The sequence below is a fragment of the Lissotriton helveticus genome, chromosome 4_1 (assembly GCF_964261635.1).
Source record: "Lissotriton helveticus chromosome 4_1, aLisHel1.1, whole genome shotgun sequence".
NCBI classification, from domain to species: domain Eukaryota; kingdom Metazoa; phylum Chordata; class Amphibia; order Caudata; family Salamandridae; genus Lissotriton; species Lissotriton helveticus.
The window spans coordinates 96,406,075-96,418,808 of record NC_136063.1 but is presented as its reverse complement, the minus strand read 5'-3'; the positions used below and the strand labels follow the sequence as shown (position 1 = coordinate 96,418,808).

At 45.7% G+C, this 12,734-nt stretch overlaps 1 protein-coding gene across 2 annotated transcripts in view; it reads right to left on the bottom strand.

Annotated features, from left to right (window-relative positions):
- Positions 1–12,734, bottom strand: part of HSF1 (heat shock transcription factor 1) — a 491,085-nt gene that overhangs the window by 278,862 nt on the left and 199,489 nt on the right. The gene's annotated exons all lie outside the window — the stretch shown is intronic.

The following is a 12,734-nucleotide window of genomic DNA, read 5'->3' as shown; positions in this document are numbered from 1 at the left end:
ATCTGGGGTTGCTAGAAATGCTGCCAAGTTTCTCTCAGGTCACAGTACCACTCACAGGCACACAGGTGCATCTCCAAAGCTCGTCAGCTTGCTGGCTCAAGGGAGCCTTTTGAACAGAATGGGGGTTGGGAGCACACTGCCTCACAGTATTTGTAATAAGCTTGCCTTCCTGTATTAAGTCATCATAGTGAGCTCCATCATATCTTGCTAACAAAGCTTGAGTGTTAACAATCCTCCAGACATTGGCAGCTTGTGAAATGGTGCGTTTTCCAGAAGCATCTAAAAGCTTAGACTCTTTGTCAGGGGGTGGAGCATCCCCTGTTGTCTGCGAGTTAGCTCTCTTTCTCGCATTTGACACTACTAGTGAGTCCAATGGCAACTGTCCTTTAATGTATGCTGGATCAGTTGGAGCCGCTTTGTACTTCTTTTGTAGTCTGGGGTTAATTACCCTGGCTCTAACTGGGTCTTTAAATATTTCCGGTGCATGTCTTACCACTCCACTAAGTATTGGAAGTGTGGTTGTGGTCTTATGTGACGACATTAGTGTGTCCATTAGGAAGTCTTCTTCCACTGTATCTGTATGTAAGTTTACTCCATGAAAAGTGGCTGCTCTATGAATGAGCTGCGTAAACCCAATAGTGTCATCTGGGGGATATGGTCTAGATGGGTAAACATCTTGTGGCAGATCTGGTGCATTATAATCTTCCCATGGGTCACCTGATGGCCCAGGAATATCATCTGGGTCATTAATGTCGTCTATTTAATGTTCACTCTACGTCTTGTGAGTAGCTATCCCCATCATCCTCATCTTGTGGTATGAGACTACGTGTACTAGATGGTGAATGTACCGGAGAAATATCTACTGGTATTTCTACTTCTGGTGAAGGAACTCTTATGGGTGAAGTTTGAGCATGCTTGTTTTGGGGCCGAAATGCTTAGCTTTAACAGTGTCTATTGTCTTTGGAACAGGTTTTGGTTCCGATGACTTTTTCCTAGGATCTGTGCTTTTTGGATCTGGAGTTTTTGTTCCTGGAGTACGTTTGGACTCATCTACCTTCAGAGTCGAAGTATGTTTCGGTACCGGAACCGTCTTCGGGTCCACTTTTTTTGGAACCAGGGTGGTTTTTGGTTCGGTAGCTTTGGGAACCTCTTTCGGTGCTGAACTTGCTTTCGGTTCGACCGCTTTCGGTACCGAAGGATGCTTTGGTGCCTGTGTTAATTTTAGCTAAAGGACCTTCTGCTTTTCGGGACCGACAGACTGACTCGAGCCCGAGTCGACTGGAGGCTTTTTTATATTCTTCGCTGCCAAGCCAAAAGGCGGGGTGTTGGAAGGTTTTGGTCGGTGTGCACCTGGACCCAAAGGTGGAGGTGGAACCGAAGCCTGTCACGCTATGGTGGGGTGAACAGGGTCGACGTGTGTACTCACGACCTGTTGACCAGCTGGAAGATCGTCACATACGGATTGATCCTCGGCTCCAGAAGATGAATCCTATGCTTCGGAAGCGATGTCTTTGTGCTGCTGTTCTTCGGCGTCTACTTCAATTGGAGCCTCGTCTATGATGATGTCTGGTGTTGACGAAGATGACTGCGCCATTACTCTTCGAGCTCGACGGTCCCTGATTGTTTTCTTGGACCGGAACGAAGGGCAGGCCTCACAGTCTCGACATAAGCACAGATTGCAAACCTCATGAAGATCAGTGTGAGGGAATTTGTGTCCACACCGAGGGCACTTCTTGAAGGGTGTTCTTTCCATGAGCCAAAGGCGCAATGGCGCTGTTGGCCCAGACGAACGCTGGAATCAAGAAGTGAAGCCTTTCTTCGACGCTGGTAACAGGAATCACTGTCGACGACGATGCCGATGGTATTATGATTGATTTATGAATTCGAAAAGAGATCGGTAACGGGACCGAACGATGAACACATCCGAGCCCGATGGCGGAAAAAAACCAATCTGAAGATGGAGTCGATGCCCATGCGGACTACGATCTAAGGGAGGAGTCATCCAACAGACAAAGACTCTTCCAAGACAACAACAAAGTGTAATCATCCGGGTCCACCACCAGATGGTGATCTAATGCAATAGTGTGTGGTCTGCAGCCCATATACCTCGAACATAACATTATCCGTTCGAGGCATGTGTAGATACAAAGGCATTGCATAGACTATATATAGCAGTATACTCCCAAAGCGGTGGCTAACCTGTGGGTGTTGCAGTTGTTTGGAACTGTGTTTTAAGTACTGCTTGGCCTACATTAGCTTGCTGACGTGCTAACACATCTACTCAATAGTGTTTGGTAAATGTGTGTGGTGTAGACCATGTAGCTGCCTTACATATGTCAGCTAGCCAAATGTTACCTTAAAAAGGCCACTGAAGCCCCTGTTTTATGAGTGGAAGGCATTCTAGGGGAATAGTTAAAGTTATTTTAGCTTTAGCATAACATGTTTGAATGCATTTAACAATACATCTGGCAATACCAGATTTAGAGATAGGATTGCCTTTCTGAGGTGGAGCAAATGCAACAAACCGTTTTGTTTTGCGAAAGTCTTTTGTCCTATCAATGTAGTACAGTAAAGCTCTTTTAACGTCAAGCTTGTAACAGCGCGTTCTGCTACAGAATTAGGTTTGGGAGAGAAAACCGGCAACTCAACCGATTGGTTTATTTGAAAAGCAGAAATAACTTTGGGAAGGAATTTAGGGCTGGTGCAGAGAACAATTCTGTCTTTGTGTAGCTGAAATAAGGGTTCTTCTAAAGTTAATGCCTGTAGCTCACCAACTCTCCTAAGTGATGTGATGGCAATGAGGAAAGCAACTTTCCATGAGAGGAATTGCAGAGGGCACTAGTGCAGTGGACCCATGAGCCTTGTGAGAACAAAGTTGAGATTCCACACTGGGGCAGGAGGAATCTGTGGTAGTAGTGCTCTTTTTAAGCCTTCCATGAAAGCTTTTATTACTGGACCTCCGAATAGTGATAGATGCTGCCTCTTTTCCGTATAGACGTGTACGCTAGTCCTGCTTGCTGTAAATGTAACAGAATGTATAATATTGAAGCATCTAAAGGATCGATATAAAACAAATCTTTTCCATTTTGCTGCATAGCAAGCTCTTGTGGTAGGCCTTCTTGCTTCTTTAAGAATATTCATACAGTGTGGTGGTAAATTTAAATACCCAAACTCTATGACTTCAGGAGCCAGATAGCTAGATTTAGTTCCTTGGGATTTGGATGTCTGATTTCTCCATGGTTCTGTGTGAGGAGAGTGGAGGTAAGGTGTAGCTTTTGATGTGTAACTATTGACAGCTCTAACAGGGTGGTGTACCATGTTTGACGGGCCCATGTGGGATCTACTAGAATTAGTGTGGGGATGTTTGCCTGAGGTTCCGAACACCACACGGAATGAGCGGAAGAGGCGGACAAGCGTAGGCAAATATCCCTGACCAGTTCATCCATAGGGCATTGCCCTTTAAGAGCAGGTGTGGGAACCTGGAGCTGAATCTTGGGCATTTCGCGTTTTAGACTGTGGAGAACAGGTCTATTAGTGGAAAACCCCATTGTTGAAAATAAGGAAGGAGAACTTGGGGATGAAGTTCACACTTGTGGACTTGATGTCTCTTTCTGCTGAGGAGGTCAACAATTTGATTGTTTACTCCTGGGAGATGTTCTGCCCGCAGATCCATTTTGCGATGGATTGCCCACTTCCAGATGGATTGAGCAAGTGTTGACAGTTGGAGAGAGTCTGTGCGCCCCACCCCAATGCTTTTTCACATAATACATTGCTGTTCTGTTGTCCGTTCGGACTAGGACAGGGTTGGTAATGAGAGTTGGAAAATGTTTGAGTGCCAGAAAAATTGCTAAAAGCTCTAGGTAATTGATGTGGAGAGCCTTGTGCTTGTTGCTCCACAGGCCTTGTATTGGGTAAGCCTTGAGATTAGCCCCCAACCTGTTAGAGATGAGTCTGATGTGAGCATGATCTGTGGAATAGGGTCGATGAAAGGCTGGCCTGCTGATAAGTTTTGTGGGTTCCACCACTGCATAGTGTGATGGGTACGGCCGTCTACCAACACTAGATCGGTTAATTGACCCTGTGACTGATTCCACTGATGTGCTAAGCACTCTTGTAGGGGGCGCATGTGAAGCCTTGCATGGGGTACAATTGCGATGCAAGACACCTTCATTCCCAGCATGTGCATGAACACTCTGGCTGGTAAAGCTTACTTGGGTTGAAACTGTATAATCATAGCTCGAATATTAAGAATTCTGGCTACATTGGGAGAAGCTAGAGCTTTGACTGTGTCTAGACTGGATCCTAGGTAAGACTGCATCTGTGACGGATGCAGGTGAGATTTTTCAGAATTGATGGTGAACCATAGTTGATGAAGTAGATCTATTGTTATTTGTGTGTGTTGTAGACAGTTCTGGTGAGAGCTGCCTTTGATAAGCCAGTTGTCTAGAAAGGGGAAGAAATGAATTTGTTGTCTTCTGAGATGAGCAGAGACTACCACCAGACTTTTGGTAAAAACTCTGGGCGATGTGGTCGCTCAAAAAGGAAGCTCCTTGAATTGGTAATGTTTGCCCGCTATCACAAATCTGAGGTACCAGCGATGAGCCGGATGAATTGGAAAGTGAAAATTCGCGTCCTTTAAATCTAGGGTAGACAAAGACTGCTCTTTGTAAATGTGGGAGTACCTGTTAAAATGTCACCATGTGAAAGTGTTCCGATAGTATATAACGGTTTAGCTCTCTGAGATCTAGAATAGATCTTAGGGAACCGTCCTTAATGGGGATGTGAAAGTAAAGAGTAAACCCCTGAGCCGTGGTGCTGTATTTGAACCGGTTATATTGCCCCTTTTAGTAAGAGGGACTGGACCTCTTGTTTCAGTGTATTTGTTCTGGAGACAACTTGTGAGACCGAGGTGGAATGTTTGGGTAATTGCTGGAAATCTCCAGGCAATCCCCATGTTGGATAATTCCAAGCACTCATTTGTCTGATGTCATAGTCTGCCTAACGGGAAGAAATTGTTGAAGTTTTCGCCCCCGACAGGTGTGGTTAATCGGGTGGGTGGGGAGCGTGGGCAAGTCACTTTTTGTTGGGGGAAGGGGAGTTACGGGGTGTGTTGCCCTTACCCCTACCTTTGAATTTGTTGCCTCTATAGCCTCCTCGAAAAAAAGCTCTGGAGGCAGAGGACTGGTTGTTAACTTTGTAAGTTGAGGTATTTTGATCTGGTGATGGTGTTTTTGACCCTCCTCTGTAAAAGGAGCGACAAAAGGAGCCTCTAGAGGAGGTAGTCTGGAGTGCTCCCATAGATTTAGCTACCTCTGTGTCTTTCTTCAATTTCTCGAACGCCTGGTCGACGTTAGAACCAAATAGATGTTCGTTATCAAAGGGTGTGTTGAGGATTGATTGTTGGACTTCAGGTTTAAACCCTGAAATCCTTAACTAAGCATGTCTCCTGATCAGAATACTGGTGTTAACTTCTCTAGTTGCGGTGTCTGCAGCATCTAGAGCGCAGCGTATAGAAGAATTAGAAATTAGTTTACCCTCATTTACTAAGTCCTGTGCCTTAGCATTATGCTCCTCTGGGAGACATTAGAGCAATTGCTCTGTTTTCGTCCCAGTGTGCCCGGTCATACCTGGCTAAGGGCCCTGCATATTTGCAATGCACCATTGATTTGCAGCTTAAGCAGCTATGCGCTTGCCAGAAGGATCAATTAATGTGGAATCCTTATCTGGTGGAGAAGTATCTTCTGATGTTTGAGAATTCGCCCGCTTACGAGCATTAGATACTACAAGAGAATCTAATGGTACTTGTCCCCTTTATAAATATAGGATATGTAGAAGAGGCTTTATATTTTTTATCCACCCTGGGAGTCAAGATGCGTGCTCTGACGGGTTCTTGGAAAATCTCATCAGCATGTCGCATCATGCCTTTAAGCATGGGAACGATCTGTGATGGTGTGTGTGTAGAAGCTAAAGTTTCAAACAAAAAAGCATCTTCAAGTGATTCTTTGTGCAGCTCAACCCCATGGTAATGTGCAGCCCTTGCAATGTGTTCTTGGTGTGATGCATAGTCGTCTGGAGGAGATGGTTTGGATGGGTTAAGGTCTGGATCAGTATCACCTAAGGGATCAATTGTGTAATCTGCCCATGGATCTATTGGGATATTCAACCCACTATCATCTGCATTGTCATGGTGCGCTTGTGGGGAATCCTGAGGTGTAATGTGCAAAGGATGCAGAGGTGGAGACGGAGGAGGTGATGGAAGAGACTTGTAGCTACAGATTTTTCTTCAAGGGGATCTTATAAGAATGTCGTCATCTTGAAGCTTGTGTTTTTGAGGTGGTTTTGAGTAAATATGACCAGTCTTAGGATTAATGCGTAGCCTCTTGCTTTGGATCTGGTGTGAACAGAATAGTGTCCACTTTTGGATCGAAGGGGGCTCTTTGTGTTTCGGTGTTGAGGTTTTCAATACCGGTGGTTTCGGTGCTGACGGAGGCTGACCTTTGGGCGTGGAATGTTTCAGCTCTGAAGGTTGCTTGGGTTTCGGCACAGATGATTTTGCCTCGGAGCATGACTTATGCTTGGAAGTGGAGGGTTTCGGTTCTGAGGAAGACTTTTGGTGACTGGGTACGGAGCAAGAGGGCTTGACTGGATGTTTCGGAGCAGGGCATGGGAAACAAAGTCTCGGTGCCGATCTTGGCCATAATGCGGAGGTGGTGTCAAAGCCTTGTGATTTTTCAGTGTTTGTGGGGGCACGGGTCTTCGGTACTGATGTCACCTTGTCCCTGCAGCAGTTCTTCGGCATTGAGGTCTATCTCGAGCTCAGAGTTTGAGTCTTGTTCGGAGAAGGCTTCCTCTTCGTCGGCCACCAATGCCTCGATGTCTTCTTGGCCGTCGAGCCCGGCGGTTGTGGAGAGTCTTTTTGTACCAGAACGATTTGCAAGCATCACAGTTTTCTTCTTTGTGCTCTGAAGATAAGCACAGGTTGCACAATTCATGGTGTTTGTGTGCAGATAGTTCGCGTGGCACCGAGGACACAATTTAAATGGAGTCCGATTTACCGAAGTGGAGATGACCAGGCGCTGCAAGGCCTCGAAGGCAGTGCATGAAGCTTTCAGACAGAATGTCGAATCCGATGTCGAAACAATACATGGAGAAGTGGAGAAGTGGAAACGCGTACACAAACAATACCATGGAGGGTAAAGAGGATTGCGTGCCGAGGGAACCCGAGGAACAGTTTCGAACCGGAGCATAGCAATACACGTCCGAGCTCGATGGCGGAAAAAAACAATCTAACAGTGGAGTCGATGTCCATGCGCACTATCACCGAAAAATGGAGTCACCTTACCTCATGACTAGGAAAGACTTCTTCGAAGAAAAACAACTTGTAGACATCCGGACCCAATACCAGATGGCAGGAGAATGCAAAGCATGTTTATCTACAGCACACATGCCTCAAACTTTTGTTTTTTGTGCATATATCACACAAATCAAGTATCTTGGGTTGTTTTGATTCTTTTAAAATCTGTTACCATCATACTTCAGAATTAGAAAAAATCTAATTTGCTACTGAATCTTCTTGCAATATTTGACTTGATAGATCTTCATGAATTATTTGCTCTTTACTTGTTGCACAAATAATTGTAAATGTGTTAATTACTGCAACTTTGTTGTGAGTTAGAAAATATTTAACACACTGCAACCTTGTCCATTCACACTCTGTACCCCAGGAGGATTGTCGCTTAGTTGCAAAATTCACTCACCTCTCAGTAAGAGGAGAGGAAAGTAATCACCCATCCCCAGAGTTAAAAAAATAAATATAATAAACAGAAGTTCGTCAGAAGACACTGCCTGACATCTGGCCTTTTTCTTTGGACACACAGCAAATGCTGCAAGTTAAAACAAAATCGAAGTCACGCAATGTTATGTCATGATCGGAGGGTGGCATCTCAAGCCAGGTACCTGGGTATTATGTTGGCACCTACCATTATTATTATTATTATTATTGGGTCTTGTAAAGCGCGTAGTCACCCGTAAGTATCCCAGCGCTAAGATCCGATCTAACCAGAGGGCGGCTCAAGAGGGAGGGGAGAAAAAAGGGGGGAGGGGGAGATCAGGGGAACAAGTGTGTTTTGAGCCGTTTCCTAAAGTGGAGGTAGTCAGCTTCCATCCTAAGGTCCCGGGGGAGGGAGTTCCATAGACGGCCCGTATTGACGGAGAAACGCCATCCGCCCGTTCGCACCTTCTTCACTTTAGGGATAATGATTAGGTTTTCATGGTCCGAACGAAGGGCTCTCAGGGCTTTATAGGGTTTGATGAATTGTTTTAGGATGGGAGGTCCCTTGTCCTGTAAGATTTTATGTGCCAGGCAAAGAGCCTTGAAGGCCACTCTCTCTCTCACTGGGAGCCAGTGGAGCTGCCTCAGGGCTGGTTTGGCGGAGGATCTCATCGAGGTGTTAGTGAGAATCCTTGCAGCAGCGTTCTGGATTCTCTGCAGTTTGTTGTATGTTGCCTCGGGAGCGCCCAGGTAAATGGCGTTACTAAAATCCAGCCTTGAAATGATAAGGCCTTGGATTATTATTTTCTGGGAAATGGGAGGAAGCAGGGGCAGAATCTTTCTGATGGCTTTAAGGAGCCCGAAACAGGTCCCGGCGATTTTTGTGGCTTGTGTCGCAAAGGTCAGATCTTTATCAATCCATATTCCCAGGCTTTTGACCTCAGGCTTGGGAGTAGGGGGTACGCCCAGAACCGGGGGCCAGATGTTCTGTGGGAGAGAGAGCCCTTTCTGGCCAAGGAGGAGAATGTCCGTCTTTGAACCGTTGAGTTTCAAAGATGACCTGTTCATCCAACCTTGAATTTCTACCAGACAGTTGTAAAGGTCTGATGGCTCCTGGTTCGGGTGGGATAGGGACACCACTAATTGTGTATCATCAGCATAGCTGATGATCCTCACCCCGAATGGTGTAACAACCTCCTCCAACGGCGACATATAGATATTAAATAATGTCGGGCTTAATGATGAGCCCTGGGGCACACCACATTGGAGGAGGGTTTCGGGGGAGCGGGCGTCATTCTCCCAGACCTGAAAGGAACGGTGGTCGAGAAATGATCTGAACCAGTTCAGTGCCATGCCCTCAACACCGATGCTCTTAAGTCGCTCGATCAGCACCTGATGGTTGACAGTGTCGAAGGCTGCGCTGAGGTCCAGGAGGATCACTGCCACTGATCCTCCTGCATCTAGCAGGGCTCTGGCCTCCTCCACTGCTGCGAGCAGGGCGATGTCGGTACCCTGCCCTGGGCGGAAACCCGTTTGTGAACATTTGAGCAAGTTGTTGGTTTCCAGGAATTGCGACAGTTTCTTATTTACTAGTTTTTCCGCAATTTTGCTGGTGCCGGGAAGAAGAGAAATTGGCCTGTAATTGGCCAACTCTAAAGGGTCTAAGGAAGGTTTTTTCATTAAAGCCTTCACAACTGCCGCTTTCCAGCCTGGAGGGACTATCCCTTGAAGCAGTGAGGCATTAATGAGATGCGTGAGGGGGGGGGGCAATGACGGGGGCCACTTTTTTCAGAATGCGTAGAGGGGCAGGGTCCCTAGGAGAGCCGCTTTTGATGGAATCCAAAGTGGCTAACACCTCTTCGATGCTGACTGGCCCGAGGGAGCTTAAGTGGGGGGTGGTGTGGTTTAGGCTCGTACCGGACTCTTCAGCCGTACTGTAATTAACTGCCGGGAGGGAAGTGAGGATGTTCTGAATTTTCTCCTCGAAAAATTTGGCCAGTTTGGTACATTTCTCTTCGTCTGCCTTGGGGCCAGGTGGGTGCTTTGACGCCACATCTGGGACTTTCAAAAGTTCTTTTAGAATAGTGAAAGATTCTTTTGCAGAGCAGGCGGAGTTGGCTATTCTTTCCTGGTAGAAACTACTCTTAGTGTTACGCAGGGCCATTTTATAGTTTTTTAAGCAGGTGCGGAATGCGACTTTTTCCCCCATTGCTTTATCTTTTCTCCAAGAACGTTCTGCTCTCTTGCATTCCTTCCGGAGTAGATTAAGCTCGGGAGTGTACCAGGGAGCTGGTGCCACTCTTTTAATTCGTTTAAGGATTGTGGCTTTAGGAAGAATTTCGTCCAATGACGAAGAGATCCATGAGTTATACTGCTCATCAGCAGTGGCGGGGTCAGCGGTCAGGGTAGGGGTGGACACCGTATAAGCGGAAGCCCAAATGTCCGATGGAAGTTTGTGCCATCGTCTGTCTGAGATCCGAGTTTTGATTTGTTGTCTGGGTGGAGTGGGCAGGTGCCAGAAGATGGGTACTAGGAAGTGGTCAGTCCATGGAAGGGGTAGAGGGGGACTGGTGGTAAGGGATGCTATGGTGGTAAGAACGGGGTCAAGGAGGTGTCCTTTGTCATGAGTGGGTTCAGAGTTGATTAAACGTATCTCAAAAGACGTGAGATCAGCTAAAAGTTCGGAAACGGTCGAGTCACTAGGATCTGAGAAATGAACATTGAGGTCTCCCACAACAAGAAAGTTGGGGGCGATAGTAGCTGTTTGAGTAATAATGTCCATAAGACTACCGGGGAATTTACCTGGGGTTCCCGGCGGGCGGTAAATCAGTAGCCCCGATAGGGAGTGCAGAGGGGATAATTGTAACATGAAATTACAGCTTTCGCAGTCGGTGATGGTGGCGTCCCTTGTTCTGCACAGAATAGCATCTCTATGGATTATAGCCAGGCCACCTCCTCTGCCAAGGGGTCGGTTTTGATATTGAATTTGATATCCTGGTGGCAGGGTGTCAACGATGTCGGACTCCGACCATTAAGCAATGCTATAAACTTAATTCTACTACGCAGTTACATCAGATCAGGTCACTGCTGGAGAAATGGATGCATTTACCCATCTACCTAATAGGCCATATTAATCTAATTAATATGAATATTTTGCCCAAAATACTTTACCTTTTTCGTTAATTATCATTTTATGTTCCATATAAGTACTTTAAAATGCTACATTTTTAGGTCTCAAAATGTATATGTAAGGGGAATTTCTAAGATCCTTAAAACTACCAATCAGAGAAGGCGGATGGGCACTTCCTGACTGACGTTTTTATTAAAGGGCCAGTATGATCAATCGCATTTGTATGATGTTTGATCCTCTATCTGGAGAATTGGCTCCATACTATATCAATCGTAAATGATCCAAGTTCAAGCTGCTTCAAATTTCAAAGCAGATAATTTAAAAAAGAATGCGAGACTGAAGGCTACCTCTGCTTTGGATAAAATCAGCAGCAATATGAGGAGGTCCTTGAAAATCCCTTCCCTTCATGCTTTTACACCTAGAGTGGATAATCTGGACCTCCCCGAGTATGTCGCTTCAGTCTATCTTGGTACATAGAGAAAGTATGGTATTACGTGGCTGGGTAATCTGACGGATAAGTTTGGAGTAAAAGGTTTTTCGGATCTACAGGCTGAGTATGCTATGTTACGGGGTGACTTTTTCAAACATTCTTACTGAGTAGGGATACTAAAATCACGTTCCCTTTGACCCAACCTGATATTGCACTAATGATGTTTGGCAAGCCTTGCATACAGCATTTCAGACATCTTGCTTGTCTCAATTCATATTAATTTAGAATTTCAAGGTAAAGTATAAACAGCTGTCATCTGTTCTATTTTTCTATTCTACCTTCAAGCAATTCTGGTTCATATTACTTAAAAATAAAAAAGAATTAACGTTTTATCTAATTTGTGCATTTTCTGCATGAGTGTGCCTCCTAGTACTGCCAAGTTACAGCTTCTAAATCCTCCAACAGTGAGTAGGGGGAGTGGCAGGTGCTTTGTAGATTCAAGTGGGATTAGGAAGGCAAGCCTTAAGGAAGCACCCACATGTGGTTGGGTAAAGGGGGCCATCTCCAAAGGGAGGAGAGCCGACACAAGGGTGTCAATTCATACCAACTGCTAGTCTCCACTGGGTTACAACGCCATCCGAAGGAAGGTTTTAAAGCACACAAAGTACAAGATTGGCATTGTGAGAAACATTAGAACATACACAACATTCAATACTGTTGGCCGCAGAGCATGGAAACGGAAAACCATGGTTAAGCAGAATGCCAAAATAAGCAATAAACATGGTTTTTCCAACAAGCAGACTGAGATGACCTCAAACAACTATAAAAGATGTCTAGCCATGCAGGGCAGCATCGACCTCAAGTCTGATCCAGAGGGGAGCACACTCACAAATAACCACAAGGGATAAACTCGCATTGTGGGAAGCACACGACTGAGCTAAGTGTAGCCGGGATTCACAAGAGGCACAAATGATGGGGGTGAAGGGCCAAGAACAGTAGCAAGGTTTGCCACCCAGGCTGCAAAGAGCACTCATGCTAGATCTGGCCAGAATAAAGTAACTCACACAGCCCATGGGATGCCTGCCAACTGACTAGGGCCAGCCAGAAATCAACAACAGTTACTGCATGCGGCAGGCATGTGTCATTACATCAGTCTTCACATTTCAATCATCCGAGAAATCCAGCACCAGTAATCTGCTCAACTACACAGCCTAAGCTCTTCCACCCTGAAGTAGATGTGGCGTCACCGTGGTGAACTCTGAAAGCCACTTATCCCACAGTTAGCCTTGCTTTCACAGACATACTGCATCATTGAAGTAACACAGCAGGCCAGCAAATTTTCTCTGGATCCTCAGTACAGCATTATTCCAAGACAGTGAGTTTTAAGCTTGTGTTCTTCCCTT